This window comes from Chenopodium quinoa, unplaced genomic scaffold (assembly GCF_001683475.1).
Source record: "Chenopodium quinoa cultivar QQ74 unplaced genomic scaffold, ASM168347v1, whole genome shotgun sequence".
NCBI classification, from domain to species: Eukaryota; Viridiplantae; Streptophyta; class Magnoliopsida; order Caryophyllales; family Amaranthaceae; genus Chenopodium; species Chenopodium quinoa.
The window spans coordinates 605,600-622,326 of NW_018744284.1; the positions used below are offsets into that span (position 1 = coordinate 605,600).

The 16,727-nt window shown below is 32.8% G+C and overlaps 1 long non-coding RNA gene and 1 other non-coding gene across 2 annotated transcripts; one reads left to right on the forward strand and one right to left on the reverse strand.

The window, feature by feature from the left end:
* Nucleotides 1–6,087: 6,087 nt before the first annotated feature.
* Nucleotides 6,088–6,159, reverse strand: TRNAM-CAU. Its single transcript has one exon. It is a non-coding gene; the product is annotated as a tRNA-Met (tRNA).
* Nucleotides 6,160–14,085: 7,926 nt separating this feature from the next.
* Nucleotides 14,086–15,610, forward strand: LOC110694947. Its single transcript, XR_002505993.1, has 3 exons — nucleotides 14,086–14,728; nucleotides 15,124–15,256; nucleotides 15,441–15,610. It is a non-coding gene; the product is annotated as an uncharacterized LOC110694947 (long non-coding RNA).
* Nucleotides 15,611–16,727: the final 1,117 nt, after the last annotated feature.

Sequence of the window (16,727 nt, forward strand, 5' to 3'; positions counted from 1 at the left end):
TACAAAATTTCAATGTTTCAATTTTATCATTCGTACAAATAGAGAATTTACAATGAAGACCTCTTAATTTTGAACTTAGAAGTCTTTTATTCACGTTTTAACTCATGAAATTGTTTGTCTTATGTCAATAAAGTGTCTTGATACAATTTTCATGATTAATGGTTGAGTATTAAACTTTCGTATAGACAAGCATGTCGTATGTATTTGATTTCTTCATTATTTTGATACTCATGATTGTGTTTCTTTTGCTCTATACTAGTCATACTCTCTAATATTTAGAGTAAATTAAAGTATTGAAATAACAATAATTATGCACTAAGATTTGTTTTTGAAGTTGAACTTGAAGATGGCTCGAATTTTTAGCTTATTCTATGGCCAATTTCAGTTGCAAACTTAGTTTTCAAAGGAACAAAATGATTATTAAACCATTGTGATGCATTTGAAAATTGTAAGGCTCGAGATCTATGTAAACCATTTATAGTTTAGGCGATTCTCTAGAGTAGCTTGAATGGCATGAATATTTTATTTTGTTTGTTATGGATATTGGAGCCCCCATGTGTCGGGCTCTGCGCATTCTTGCTATTTCCCAAGTCTTGGAGCCCCCAATTTGGGGTAGTTCTAATGATTTGCTATTGTTTAGCCCATTCATATCATCATGATGTGGGAACGGGCCTATTTATCCCATGTTCTGCGTTTTGAGAACATTTTAGGATAATGACATGTCTTACGCATTTTTAGCTAATGTCAAAACGTTCGTAGAGATCATTGCAGTGATATTATTCTCAAAGTTGATTTAGAACATCAAATATTTTCTTCGTTCTTATCAATCTTTTTTTGGTCTATTAGATGATTTGTTTACCATCCTTAAGCCAATATTCGCAGGATGACTAGGCGAGAACATGTTTGAGTTAAGAAGAAGTCGAATCTTAGTTCATTCCTTTGGGAAATATTTATGGAAAATCTGAAATTTTATTTATTTTGAGAAAATGAAAAAAATTTCAGAAAGGGAATTTTGAAGAATTTTTTTTTAGAGAGTAGGAAACATTTTGGAGAGGGTCCAATAAATTTAATGAAAGTTCGTTTTGAAAATAAAGTGAAGATACTATTTCTAGTACGCAAAATACATAAACATGTTATTTTCGAAACTGGACCCAAAATGGAAAGAAAAGCGTAGCTCGTAATTGAGTGTGATTTTTTGTCTAAAAATTGATGAAGGCAAGTTGAAATTTGTAACTTATTTCAAAAAAGATATGAAAATGTGAGTAAACTCTTGTATATCTAGCTTGTTATCTCTCCTTTGTTAGTGTTTGTCATCACTGTCATATTTTGCTAATTGAAAGTGAAGTTCTTCCCATTAAGCAGACACCATGGTTTGAAATATGAATATTTATCAAACTTAGGTTTGATGGAGTGTTAGAATAATTTATAAAAACATTCGAATCACTTTCCAAAATATGGTCTAATATAAAACGAAAGTTAGAATTGACCTATATTTTTGTAGGCCCCCCAAGTGCACACTTGGGTGGCTTTTGGAATTCATGTATACATATGCTAGGGTATGTTTCTCATATTCGAAACCTTTGGAATTTGTGTTTCCAATTTGTTGTATTTTTCTTATGTTTATCATGAATTACGGTTTGATCAAGTAACATAATCATCTTGGTCAAATAATAAGAAGTAGTATTCTTCCCTTTGTCATTTAAATTTATTAAGATGGTTCGTAATAAGTTTTGCATGACATTGATTTTGTAACATAATAATTAGCATGTTCAAATCTATAAATAGAGGGAAGTAAGGATGTCATGGCTTTCTTAGCCCCCAGTTAAGGCAAAGCAAAAAATCATACCATCTTTTAGGGTATTTTAATTGCCAAATAGGAGGGATCATCCCGACTTACCCCCTAAAAAAGACATGAACAAAAAAGACGGATTTGCATTAAAAGGAAGGAGAATCAAACTTTCCCAAAGAAGAAAGAGAATTAGACATGTTTTCGAAAAGCAAGGATTATTGACTTAATAGTTGAATCATCATCGTGATGACTTGGCAGTGAGGTATACATGTAATAGCAATAACGATCATTTTTTCCATGTAGGGATCATGTTTAATCAATGTTCCTCGCTTAGAGAGGATTAGGATATCCCACGCAGGCGGTCATGATAAATGAGATGGCTAATTCTCAAGAGAAGTAAGAGACATCTAAAGTTGACGTCGAGGTTGTCAATGTATCAAATCAATTAACCGTATTCACTCGTTTTCTTTCTGGCTTAGGCACGCAATGTATATAGGACTTGGATCATCTTGGTAAAAATAGCCCTATTATTAATAGAAAATAAGATGATTGTTTTGAAAGTGATAGTCATCTTAATTTTCTTGGCAAAAGATATGAAAAACATCGAATAAATTTGATTCGATTGCTCTAATAAAATGATGTAATCAAGCTAATGGCTATAAAATCATCCCAATTATTTTGGTTTTTTTTTTTCCGATTTTGTAATCATTGCTCAACACTTCATGCACTTTATGAATGGGCATAAATACTCAATAGTAGGTCCATATGTGCAAAGGCCTAAGGTGGGCCATATTACTGTAGAATGATGACTTTCGTGGTACATGGTTATGGTCTACCTCAAGGAGGGCTTTCCAAAGTAGTAACATGGCTAGGCTTAGGATTATAATAAAAATGGACGGGCTTAAGTGCACTCCCTTAATCCCTTAATTTTGGTGCTTCTCAAATTAAAACCTTTCTAGTGTATTTAACAACTCCTACATTAGGTGCCTTTTTCCTTGTCCTCTCTCTTTTTTTTTCTTCTTTTTTTTGACAAGTTTGGTTTTGGGTTTAGAATGATTTTGTCTTTTGCATAAGAGTTTTTTTTTTTCCTTTTTAGATTTAGACTAACTTTGTGTCCACTCTTATGTTTCTTTCCCCCAATTTTTCAATTGTATCTCTTTGCACCATTCCCATCCCAAGGTTTGGAATAATGTAGGTTGAATAAGCAAGGCTCAATTGACGAGGCTCAAAAGGCTGCCAAAAAGATGGATTTGTTCTAAGGTTAAAAACATGGGATCATCTTCGTGGAGTTTCAAGTTGCCTCCTGTGTTGGTGTATATTCATCATATCCCTTCTTGGAGGGGCAAAAGAAGGATCTGTTTTGATTCGATAAATCTTGTAAGCCAAAGCTCATCAAGATTCTTAAAGTGTCGAGTATGTATGCCTTTTTTTATATTACCTATTTGTATGTGTATTTCATTAAATTCGAGCTAATAACAGCAAAGTGATTGAAAAGAGAACAAGATAGACATACTTGAAAATAGAATTATTATTCATTAATTAGTGAAAGTACATAATAAGTAGATTCGAAAGCATGAATCTCTTAGTCCATCATGAAGAAAACAAAAGGGAAAGAAACAAAACAAGACCTAGGGTGCTACATCTTTAATTGTTGGCAACTTCTTGAGATCACATCTTCGAGCTTTGTCTGTTTCTAACATAGGTGAGATCCTCTCTAAAAATCTAGACCATTTATATAATTTATGATTTCATATATCAAATCCCTTTCAATTAATGTTCCTACATTATAGATGTAATACCCCGTATTTTTATACGTATTTTTATATGTATTTTAATTTAAATAAGTATTTTCTTAAAAGTATTTAAATAATTCGAAATGAATTATTTAGGGTTTTTCATTAATTTAAAAAGAATGATTTTTATTAAAAGTGTATTTTTAATTATTTTATAATCTTGAAAATATTTTAATTTATGATATGGAAATATGGGGCATATTATTTTATAAAAGATAATTTTTAAAAGTCAAAGTTTTAAAGAAAGTCAAAATCCTAGTTTGATTAGGAATCCTAGTTTGAGTAGGAAAGGGATTATTAAGGGTAGTAAGTAGGAGGTTATGAGAGAGGGTATAAATACCCATCATATGCCTAAGGTAGAGTGCACCCAAAGTTAAATTCTCTCTCCTCTTATTTCCTTTTCTCCTTAATTTTTCCCCTTCCCCATTATTTTTAATCACGTTTAGATTCTAACTCGTCCGATTTTTACAAAAAAATAGTGTTTTTTGTGTGTAAACAACGTTTTATCAAAACTCACTACCTTTTGTAGTGATCACCACCCTCTCGTGGCCAAATTCAGCCTCTATATATGGTTTTCGGGCAATTTTTGATTTTTAACAAAGGATTAATGTTTTAATATAATTTTCAGATTTAGTTTTTAATCAAAAGCCCCAAATTGAAAACCCTAGGTTTCTAAATTAATGTTTATTGTTGGAATTTGATTGTGGTTAATTAAAACCATTAAAATTAATGTTTTTAAAGTAAATTACAGCAATTTTATAAGTTTTAATAATGCTGGAATTTTTATATATAAGCTATAGTTATGTTTCTTGAAAGGATTTTTAATTACCCATTAATTGGGAATAAGAGTAAGGGTTTAAATTAAGTTTCAGATTATTTTAGACGGTTTATGAGTTATTTAAAGAGAGTATATATTGCTAGAAATTGTGTAATCAAGGGAGTAATTGAGTTTATGTATTTGGTATTGTAGGAGGCTTTAAGTTGAGTAATTTCTAGCGTTGTTGCTAGTTGGAAAGATTATTTAAGGTACATTCGCGTACTTAGTAAGTATTTGAATATGTAGAGGCATGCTAGGCTTTGTTTAATTAATTCCAATTAGTATAATGGTAGGTATTGGTTGGAATTTGTTGATTGGAATGATTTGGTGATTGATTTATGAAGTATGAATTATTTGTGATGAATTAGTGATTGGAATTAATTATGTTGACATATAGATATGAACCACACTTTTATTATTGGCATGATAAAGAGCATGTTTAATTAAACTAAGTGTTTAATTTGGTTTAGAATATTGAAAAGGAATTTTATTATGGTTCATATAATTTTTATTGATGTTATAAGCATGAGGAAGGAGCTATTAAGTGTCTATGTACACGAGGATTAAATTATATTTTGGTGCCCAAGTGCACTTAAGGTGTTTCTAGCACCGAGGGATAGATAGGTTTGTGGCACATTATGCGTTTAAGGTGTCTTTGACACCGAGGTAGATTAAAAAGGGTTTAACTATAAATTATGTGGTCACTAATTATTCAAAAATTTAAATTGGTATGTTTGAATGCTTGAATAAATTATAGTGTTTGATTTTTGTAGTGTTTGAGAGTCATCACCAAGTCTAATAATTTGTAAATAACGTAAAGTGAAAGAGATTACGCACCAAAACTCTTGGAACGCTTATACCTTGAGTATGAACATATGGGGGGAGTTATGCGATTTTATATTTGACCATAACTTCTACTAGGAGTACAGGACGCTGTATTTTCCTTTTTATTATGCGCAGGAATTCCGCCACTTACAAGTGGTTTATTTTATACTGGCACAGTTAGCTCCCGTGCTAGTACCCCTTTATTCAGGCAGGTTAGGGGGAAACCCATTCGATGCGTAATCAAATTAAATGAACATTAGTATTTATCTATTTAGGTGTTGGGTGTCTTGTATGCTTGTGAACAGGTGCAACAAGGTAAGTTGTGTGTTGATAGGATGAAAGCATGTTAGTGTGTTTTATTACGCTTATGTACTCAGCATTGTTGATTGTGTGTTTGCATGTTTGTTTGGCCTTGTCTTTACCTTGACCCTACGACGACCCATTTCTAATGGCGAGTAGTGGGGACAAGTAGAGAGAAGTTTTCAGGTGATGAAGCATATCAAGCATGATGGGTTTGAGCAAAGAGGGTTACATGTTTCTTTGTTTATTACTTATTGTATTGAATTATTTATGTAATTTTTGACACTAACATTAGTTAATGTTTATATTTACTTTGGTTTTAAAAGGGGCTTTAATGGTTCCAAGTTATTGTTTTAGTGTAAGTTGGTTTTAAAATTTGAGTTGATTTTATTAAACTTTAGTTCATTTGGGTTTTTAAAAGATAGTCTTCCGCTGTGTGTCTTTGATATTTGCCTTAGCCGTTTTCACGGTGGCGATAATGTCTTAGATTTTCCTATTTTGTATTTCAAAAGGGAAAAAAAGGTATTTCAAAGAAAAGGAATTTCTAGGGTGTTACAAAGTGGTATCAGAGCCAGGTTTCGATCCTGGGACCTGTGGGTTATGGGCCCACCACGCTTTCGCTGCGCCACTCTGATATATTTTAATTTTATATATTTTTATTGTTTTTCCAAGTGGCTACTCATTTCTTCTTTCTTTTCAAGTAGCAGTCCATTGGGATATTTTTATTTTTAAATTGTTGTTTAATTAAATGAAATATGGTTGTTTATCAATCAAGATTTTATGCATTCGAATTATCGAGAATGAGGACATAAATATTTTACCTCAAACCTTAATTCGAATTAAATAATAATTGTGTCTTGATTGAGCTTATTGGTTGGTGTTAGTTGAGTAGAATAAGAAGAAGCTAAGTGTTTTGACCTAACCTAAGTATATAGCAACTAGTTTTATCATCAAGAAAGTATGGTGACAAGAAATAATTCCACTATTAGAAATGGTATAAGAAAGGTAGTAAGGTAGGCTTGATAGCTTGCCAATAATGAAATAATCACCAATATCCCATGGTGAAAATGTAACAAGATAGTGTAGAAAAGTGAAAACTACCTATATACCAAAGGGAGATCAATTCCTAAAGTTTTCTAAAGGTGAGTTAAAGAGCTATGCAAGTTGTTTACAGACAATTTGTGTCTTGAGAATTTGAGAGTCAATGAAAGTTTATATGGTAAGTAAGGGAAGAATTTGATTTTAACATGCCAATGGGAACGGATAATTGTGAATTCACACAATCTTCTTTGAAAGACGTTTGAGATAACAAACCCGAAATAATTTCTACCAGGCTTTCATGCAGATAGAAGGAAAAGGTAGTGAAGCTTATAGTTGAAATGGAAATATTGCTTGCTTTGGAGTAGTACTCCAAGTTTTTAAGATCTTGAGGTTTTTAATGTAGTGGTATTGCTTAGAAGCCCAAAGAATGAGTTGAAGGATGGTGAACTATGAGTTTCAATGGTAGTTGTCAAGATATAAAGTCTTGATTGAGAGTGTAATTGGATTGTATGAATAATCAATTCATGTATTCGTTGAAGGAAAAGTGTAACTAAGTTTAAAGGTAAGGAATTAAAACGAGAAAGAAGGTTGATGAAAGGCTAACAGGATGACTAAGGATATTTTGAGGGAATATTTTGGAAATGAGAAGAAGCGTAAAGGTGGCTTGAGTAACTCTTGAAAGTTAAGGAATTTTGAATTATAAAGAAATAGTATATTGGGAAGCATTAATGTTATAAAGCTATCGATATGAGAAGGTCAAAAAGAACTGAATCTATGGCAAGATTTATGAAGTTGATTGCAAAATGTTGATATAATTTTAGTATGGATTATTTATGAGGTAATTGAAGTTGAAATTAATTGTGAATCATAAGAGATTTATTCAAGGAATGCTGGAGGAAAGGTGATGGTTTTTATGGAAAAATGTAAGCAAAGGATATAAAGGTTGTTTAAAGTTTGAGGTAAGATAAGTACACTCTTGTGTGAGGAGAAAGGATAATATAATATTGCTGGAGGAGTTAAAGGGTGTAATTGCAAGATCGTTGAAAGAAGGTTACATCGCCTTCGAGAGCACATGTAATTGTAAAAGAGGAAGGATAAAAGTCTTTGTAAAGTTCCTATGGGAGGATTAATCAAGGTGACAATGAGAAATAACTATCTTTTGATTCGAAGTGGAGATTCCGTTTGATCAATCGAAAGGAGGAACAATATTTTCGAGGTTAGACTTGAGGATAGGAATTACTAAGTGAGAATATTCGAAAGAGGACATTTCGAAATTGGCATATATGACAAGATTTGGAAGTTCTTGAGGGAGTAATAAGCGTGAAATAATTTGTATGGAAACATGATTATTTGAGTGAAGTGTAAAGTTTGAGGTAGACTTCCACACATAAGGATTTGAATATGTAACAAAGAAATAATGATTGGAATTGATAAAGACCATGGTCAAGACATTAAATATTGTTGAAAGGGAAGCAATGTAAAAGATGGATACTTTGGTGATACTCGGCGAAGTGAATGGGAAAAAAGGAGGTTAACATCCTAAAAATTGTTGGAAAAGGAATAAGTAAAGAACATGCGGTTCAACTAGTGTATGAGAACAACATTGTTCGAGGATATGAAGGAAAATCGAGTAAAGAATGCAAAGTATGATCAATTTGTGAAAGTTTGATTGATTTTAATATTCATAGAGATAAAAGCTTGAATATATTTTGTAAGAGTAAAAGGTTTAAAGGAAACTAATGGAAGAAAGGCGCAATACACCCTATCCAGAAAAGGACAAGTTGTATAAGGATTTGGTAAAGGTATATTGATGGTGTAGAATGAAAGTGATATAATTTGGATTATGATGGATAGATTGTTTAAGTCTGCGATGTATAGAACCAATGACGGAGACTTGGAGGATGTGGAGCAACTTGCGAAGGCTTACATCAAATTCGTTATCAGATACATGGAGTTACATGTTTCTTTGTTTGTTATTTATTGTATTGAATTATTTATGTAATTGTTGACACTAACATTAGTTAATGTTTATATTTACTTTGGTTTTTAAAGCGCCTTTAATTGTTCCAAGTTATTGTTTTAGTGTAAGTTGGTTTTAAATTTTGAGTTGATTTTATTAAACTTTATTTCATTTGTGTTTTTAAAAGATATGTCTTTGATATTTGCCTTAGCCATTTTCATGGTGGCGGTAATGTCTTAGATTTTCCTATTCCGTATTTCAAAAGGGCAAAACATGTATTTTAAAGGAAAGGAATTTCTAGGGGGTTACAATAGACTTTACGAAATGTGTCTAAACTAAGGTATTGTAAATGACACTTATATGGTGGAGACATGTTGTGTATGAACTTTGGGACATGTTCTTGATCCGGAGGTCTTTGTGAAAGAAGAGCAACCTTTGATCGCCACCTAGAAAAGAAGTCAATGAAGCCTTCTTCATCCCCTTGCTTTAGTAATTCAAGATCGCGCAAGGTAGTTGTGAGCTTGATGTTATCTCCATATTGGGCTAGAAACGCTTTTACAACGTCCTCCCAAGTGGAAGTTTGTTTTGCATCGAGGTTATAAAACCATGATCTAGTAGTTGGGTCCAAAGAAAGAGGGAAAGTACATGCATATAAGAAATAGTCAACCCCTTTCAATGCCATAATTCCAAGAAAGCTCATTAAGTGAATCCTAGGATTTCCGCAACCTTAAGGATTGGTAAATCCGTAGTCAAGAACTTTTTTGGGAGAGTCTTGCCACTAGGTTGTGGTGTAAGATCATAATTGAAGAACTTAATCCCTAAGCTATCTTGAATGACAAGTTTCTCCAAGGCCTCTAGTCTTTCGACTCTTGCTTTTTCTTGTAGAATTTTTTCTTTTTCTTTCTCTGCTTTTACTTTAGCTTTTTCTGCTTTTATATGAGCCTTCATTTGGGCTTCTTCTTCTTGTAGGGCCTTTAGGTTTTGGAGTTCCTCTCTAAGTTTCTCCAATGCTGCCTTTTCACGCATGATTGGACTAGGATGCGAATGTGGAATATGATCTACTAATGTGTATCACGAGAAATTGCGTGGGTTCACTGAAAACCCTTTTTGCCAAGCATTCAAATAATAAATTAGTCAAAATGTTTATTTTTTTATCCTTCAAATACGAATTCACTTTAAGCAAGTTTGTTGATGAAAAATGTCAATAAATTCATGAACAATCAATAACGAAATGCCATGATTTATGTTGACTTCAACAAGGTAATCATCTAAGGATTTTACTTTAGGTGAAGTGTTTTCGAAAAAGGTAGAAGAGAATGAAAAGGGAAAGTTGGATTGAAAATGTTCATCAAATTTTTTAGAAATATTAATCAACCCAAATAAACTCCTTAAAATGATCAATGTACTAGAATGTGGTATTTGTTGATCATTTAGATTTCAATAGAGATCTTTATATTTTTTTAAGATTCTCATATTGTTCATCTTTAAAGGATAATAACGATTGGTTTAAATAGAATGGTTGCCTCCAAACGCAAAAGCCAAGAAATAATTAAATCATTTTCTCGGATTTATCATTCATTATTCTCTCTTCTTTTTTGAGTTTTTCTTTTTGTACTATACTCATTTTTGTAGAAGGGTTTCTCATTATTATTATTTTTTTGAGGAAATTATCCCAAGTAAGGTTCTCGAGATTTTCTTTTTTAAACCAAAAAAGAATTAAATATATTATACTCTTAAATCAAGGTTAATTAATTACAACTAAAAGATAATGACCATGAAAATAGGCACGTTTATGAATGGAATATTGATGACGTCCTATTAGGGGATGCGAACTTCTATGACAAAATTTATAAAAAGTAATGTCATTAGTTCGATTAAAAAGTACATAAAGGAATCATCGTAATCGAAAACAGTATCGCGCGCAATTTTCCGTCTTACACTAAGGTGAAGAGTGGAACTTTAAGGGTAGTGCATGCCACATGCTTTTTTTTATTTATTTATTTTTATTTTTATTTTATTTTATTGCGAAAATAAAATAAGAGAACGATAAAAAAAACATGTTTTGTTTTTTTTTTTAAAAAAAAAAAAAAAAAAAAAACGAACAAATTAAGGCAACTAAGTTAAACAGCAATGTTAGACAAAGAGATATTATTAGCACCAATTTAACGATTAACCTTAAAGCAGTATTATCGTTCTCTCCGTAAAACATTGCTTGTAACGAGTCAAAGTCAACATTGAACAGTGAGCGCGCACAAGAATTAGAGTTGCGTTGTAAAGTCGCGCTCAACTTAAAAACTTGCGCTTAGAGGGAGCACGCAACTTTAATAGTTGCACATGCCACCTGGCAGGTTTGACATTTTGATTTTTTTTTTTATTTATAAATTGAAATGCTTTTTTTTTTTTTTTTTGTGAATTTTTTAATATCTCTAGGTAACAAGTTGGAGTTTATTAAACTAGACACAAAACATATAAGCACATAGTCATGTAGTCACATAAGAATATAAACATGAGGAATAAAGCCTTTAAAATACAATGTCATTCTATGGTCAAGGTTTGGGTGTCTAAAGGTACCATACCTTAAGAACGATGCATGAATCAATCACCCAACGTGTTGACCCATGACATGGTTCTCCCAATATTTTGTTGGCGATATGGGTGGGATGATTGTTAATGATTTCGGGGTAGAAGCCTAGTGTTGGTGACCCCTAGTCAATTAGTCAATCCCCATTGTTTAAAGTGTGTTATGATTATGCACGATTCAATGTTGCTTATTTGGTTTTTACTTTTGTGAAAAAGGAAGATGTTATGTATTCCTGTCTTGCTCTCTAACTAGAGATTATCCAAGTTAGCCTTTCATTACAACTCATAGGTAACCTAAGTGGGCATACTTGAACCATAACCAAAAGCAAATCTTGTAACCTCTAAGTTTCCAGTGGAGTCGCCATTGTGAGGAGGGTAGCCCGTTGTTAGGGATCCCACTTCCTCTATGCCCATGACCCTTTAAAAGCCTAGGACTTTACACCTTTTAGGGTGTGATAGGATTTGAATTTCTGAATGTTTGGGAGACCTTGAGTTAGAATTGATTCCATCATTACTTTTTTTTATAAGAAACCAATAGAGATTCGCCAATGAGGTTTAGGAAAACTCATAAACCTCGTTCATGCCTTTCTCCCAAGTAGTATTCAAGGGATAATTAGCATGAACCATAAGTTTACCCATGCCCAAATTGGTCTACTAAACCAGAAATGAGTTCGGGAGCGAGGGTACTAGGATAACGTTTCTTTTTGAGGGGAATTGCCACCCTAGCCCTAGTGCAGCCTCTACTAGCTCTTCCTTTTTCACAATTTCATTACCAAATAATATATGCAACACGAATCCTAAAAACTAAGTTAGTTGATTTTATTTACAAACATTAATAAAAAAAAGTCTACATTACAACGAATGTTGTTATTCTTTTTTAATTCAAATTCGTGAAAAAAACAAGAAATAAAACAAGATTCGCCTTGACTTAAGTGATAAAACAACAATTTATTATTCAATTCTAGCCTTTAATTAACGCAATATACTATGTGAATGAATTAAATAAAGTTAATTTAAATTGATCAGACAACACAAATTAATTGATTAAAGTTATTTAAACAAGAAAGGAAAAGAGATTTAACTAAGTGCTTAGGAAACTAACTATTCTCCTTTGTTTGCAAGATCTTGTTTTGGATGTTTATAGATCTTCCTTCTTCTTAGTACCTCCAAGTCTTCAATGGAATAAATTAGGGTTGGAGAATATTTGGGAAGATAGGGGAAAAGTAGTATGATAGCAAGAGAGTATGAGCGACTAGGGATTTTAGAGTTTAGGGTTTTTAATTCTGAATTTTCTGTTGTAATTAGGGCTAACGAAGACCCCTAATTTTAGGCGTAGAAATCTAGGTTTAGGGTTTTAGGGCCGCGGAGTCAGGAAGTGTGCAACTCTCAAAGTCGTGCTGGAGTGCCGATCGCAAATCTAGGACTTGCACGCGGCTGGTGCGCACGGTGCAGTTTGCCTTATACGATAACTGATTTTTAAAACTTCCATAACTTTTGATGAAGAAGTTGGATTAAGGCAATAAGATATCATTGGAAAGCTCTGAATGTCTACTTTCAAATGCCGTTGGAATAAGGTTAAAATCTGTTATGGATCAAATAATATGGCCATTTGAGTGCAAGGGTGTCGGTTTTAGGGCTTGGTTTAGTATTTTGATGATAACTTCTTTGTTTTAACTCGGAATTGGGCTTATAATGTACAGTTGGAAAGCTCTTTGAAAGGGATACCCATCTGTATAGTCCATACAGATATTAGGTGGTTAATTGTTCCGATTGGCTTGGTTTTCGACAATGTAAAATCTATTTGATCCAATCACTGCATTTGACGCATTTAAGTTCGTTATTAATCAAGACTAAACATGTATGAACATGTTTTAAGCCTAATTAGTAATCGGACTAGGCTTTTAGATCATTTTGTCTCAAATACGGGTTATAACTTACTTCATAATGCATTTCAAATTCTATAAACACTTCAACTTTGATCTAGCATGAAGAACGAGTTTTTGTAACATCATCGCACTTCCCGTCGAGACAGGAGGCCAAAAGTAGGTGTCTATAGCAACATAATTAAATTAACTCATTTAATGATTAAATTAATTATTTATTTGACCAAACTAGTTGAATGAATTAATTAACCATCCAATGAAATATAATTTATTCAACCAACCCTCATACATATTTGAATATTTCACCCATCTAAAGAAGAATAATATTCAAGCATAAATGTGAACATTCATGATTTTAATCAATTTCCAAAATTATTAAAACTCAAAATAAGTTCACTTTTCTATTTTAGCAAGTCAAAATTCCATCAATAAACCATTAAAGATTCAATCTTTGACTATTTTAAGGGTTCATAAATCACATTCAACATAAACTCATACATTTCAAGCAATCCAATTGCAAAAATGAACAATTTCCAAGTTTATGTGAATATTAGAGCAATCTAAAATATGCAATCAAATGATATCAAATACATGCTTAATAAGGAATAAAACTGCAGTAGACTAATGCCATAATCAATCTCATAATCCAATAATTACATGTCATAATTAATCAAGTTTAAAGATATAAAAAAAAATTCGTTCTAAACCAAAAACCCTCGAGAAAAACATATTTCTGGGCAGATTTTGGCCACTAGAATCCAAATTTTAATCACTTTGTGGATGATGGTTGATTTAGAACATCGATTCCAAAAAACACTATTTTTGAGTCGAAATCTAGGTTTGTAATAATAATATAGCAATAAATCGATTTTATTAGATAAAATCGTGATCCTAATCTAATTGTGTTGCTTATCCAGATTTTTAAATCTATTTAAATCACCTTAATTACTTTTTAGTTGCAAAAATTAAATGAACTTGGCTCTGATACCGCTGTTGGGTTTTACGGTGCACAAGCACCGTGCGAAACCAAAACTCGCCCCGAACCACATGCATAATTAATACAACTAACTAATAAACATGTAATTAATAAAGCAATAAACACATAAGAAATAGATATATAAAGAAGGAAAAGACGATCATACCCTTGAGGCAATTCTGCGTCGCACGAGCAAGAACCTAACACTACCACAAAAGTGGGAATAAGAAACACACAATACACAACAGTCAAGTTGGATAGGCGATCTTCTAGAATTTTACAGATCGCCTAAGTAAGATGAGCGCTTTATAAGTTGAAACTTATAGAGTGCCTTCCTTATTTAACCATTCTATATGATTTATTATTATTTTAATGAAAAAGTGACTTTGCAATATAAAGCGCCTATCTTAGTTAACAACTCTATTTGTTTTTAACATAATAATAAAAAATTAAAGAAATGATTACAAAATAATTAAAAAAAACTGAAAAAAAACCCTAGAGCTCCTTTGATTTTGCAATTAGTCGTTCACTCTCATTCCCCTCAAAAAAATTTCTTTCTCTCACCTCCTTTTCCTCCTCTCTTCCTCTTTAGATCTACCTAATTTGTTGAATGAACAGATGAACAGGGAGCCTCTCATCTTCTTCTAGCCCACCATAGAAGCGCGCACTCTACATTCACCGCAGACGTTTCCTCGAGTCATCTTCATTTCTTCTACACTCGATTATTGAAGACTATTGGTTATATTTGAAGCTGCTGATTTTAGGTAAGATGTTTCTCTTTGTAATCATCGAATATCAATTTCGAAGTTTTTTTAGTTTGAAAGTTGTAAATGATGATTGTTTTAGTTTATTTAACTTTATTGTTTCAAATGTATATAGTTTTGAGTTGATTTAAGTTTCTGGGTACTGGATTTTTGGGATTGTTTGTGCCGAATTTTTGCGGATTCAGAGATGAATTTTTTTTTTTTTTTTTTTTCAAGCTAAAGTTATCGATTTTATTCTAATTCTAATTTGATTTTCATTTTAAATTTTCGTTTTAATCCTTAATTATTTAAGCTCTCTAATTTGAGTAATTTCTGATTTTCATCTTTAGATTTGTTTTTTATTTTCAATTATATTAGATCTAAAATTTCTGATTTTCATTTTAAAATTACTTCAGATCTAAAGTTTCTATTTGGTGCGATTTGTTCTGATTTTGTGCGTTGATGGTGTGGTTGTGGGTGTTTTGTGCGGTTGCTCTAATTTTGTGCGCCGATGGTGGAAGGCTGGAAGTGTTGCTGTAATGGTGGCAGGTTAGTTTATATTTGTTCATTTTTTATATTTAGTTTCTAGGTTTTGAATGAGTCAATTAATTTTATGTTGAATTCGGTAGAGTCATCTGGGTTTCTAGCAAGGACATGATTGAAGTTGTATAAAATTCACTTTAAATTACATTGTAATTATAATCTTATCATTTGTTGTTACATGTTTTTACAGATTTATGAGTGGAAATTTGCTTGGCAACTACAGGCTTGACACAATCGGCTTAATTAGTTGTATCTTGTATTATAGAACTTGTAATTTAAATTTCTTGTTTAGTTGTATTATGGAACTTGTAATGCAAATTTCTTATAAGTAATTTAATTATTATAAATTATTTTAATCAATTTTATGTTATTTCTAGCTGCTACGATATTTTATAATAATTATAATATAATTTTTTTTTTATTAAAAAAAGTAAGAAAAAGAGAGCGCCTATTTTTTGTAGGCATTCTCTTTTTATATAGCTTTAGAATGCCTATCCTAAGATGTATGAAGTGCCTATTTGAGATAGGCGATCAGTATTGTGATAGATATAGAACGGCTCAAAGAGGCATTCTGTAGACTTTACAAGGCACCCCCCCCTCAAAAGAACGTCTTTGAGGCGTTCTATATTGCTTGTTTTAGGTGTTTTGTATTCCTATTTTTGTGGTAGTGTAGAACAGAGCGAGAACCTCAAGCGTGGTCCTTCCAATGGAGTCCACCCACGCGCCCAAACTTGGTCGGTATTAGTTGTTAGACTAATACACGACACTACTACAAGAATTTTACGTACTCCAAGGGTTTTCTCACGTTTTATGTAGAGATGCCCTTTTGAGTCCAACTCTTGCATTTAATTCCCTAGCCAAGCCTAGGTATTTATAGGACATGCATCTCCCATCCCATTGAAAGCTTTCAATGTGGGACTTTTTAAAGTTGAGAAAAGATAGCATTTAATTTAATTCTAAATTAAATTAAATAGTTAGAACAAATAGTTAGCAACACTTTTCCAACAATTACAAGGGTTAAGTGAGGAACAAAGGGAGGACCACATGGCCTCCTTATTCCCCAAGCATACCTAACTTCCACAAATCGGGCCAACCATGTGCGGCAAGCCAGTCGTGCTGACCCATGGTGAACCAGCCCGCACAAGCAGGCCTCGCATTTGATGTGGGCTGATGTGCGATACGGGGTTGCTGATGCTCTTGCTGGGCAAGCACCCCGGGCTGGCTAGCGCTAGCCGCAGTTAGCGAGGCCCAGCGTGTTAGCATGTGGTTGTCCTTGCTAGCACTTCTAGCACGAAAGCTCAGCCAGCAAGCCCCGGCCAGAATCCACATGGGGTTGCTTGGCTTGCGGCCTAGCTAGCGCTTAGGCTAGAAACCCTATATAGCCTAGCCCTCGCTTGGCTAGGCCAATATGAGGCTAGGGCTATGCGTTGAATGTTGTTTGACTTATTTATCATCTTCGTCGATTCCTTGAATTGAC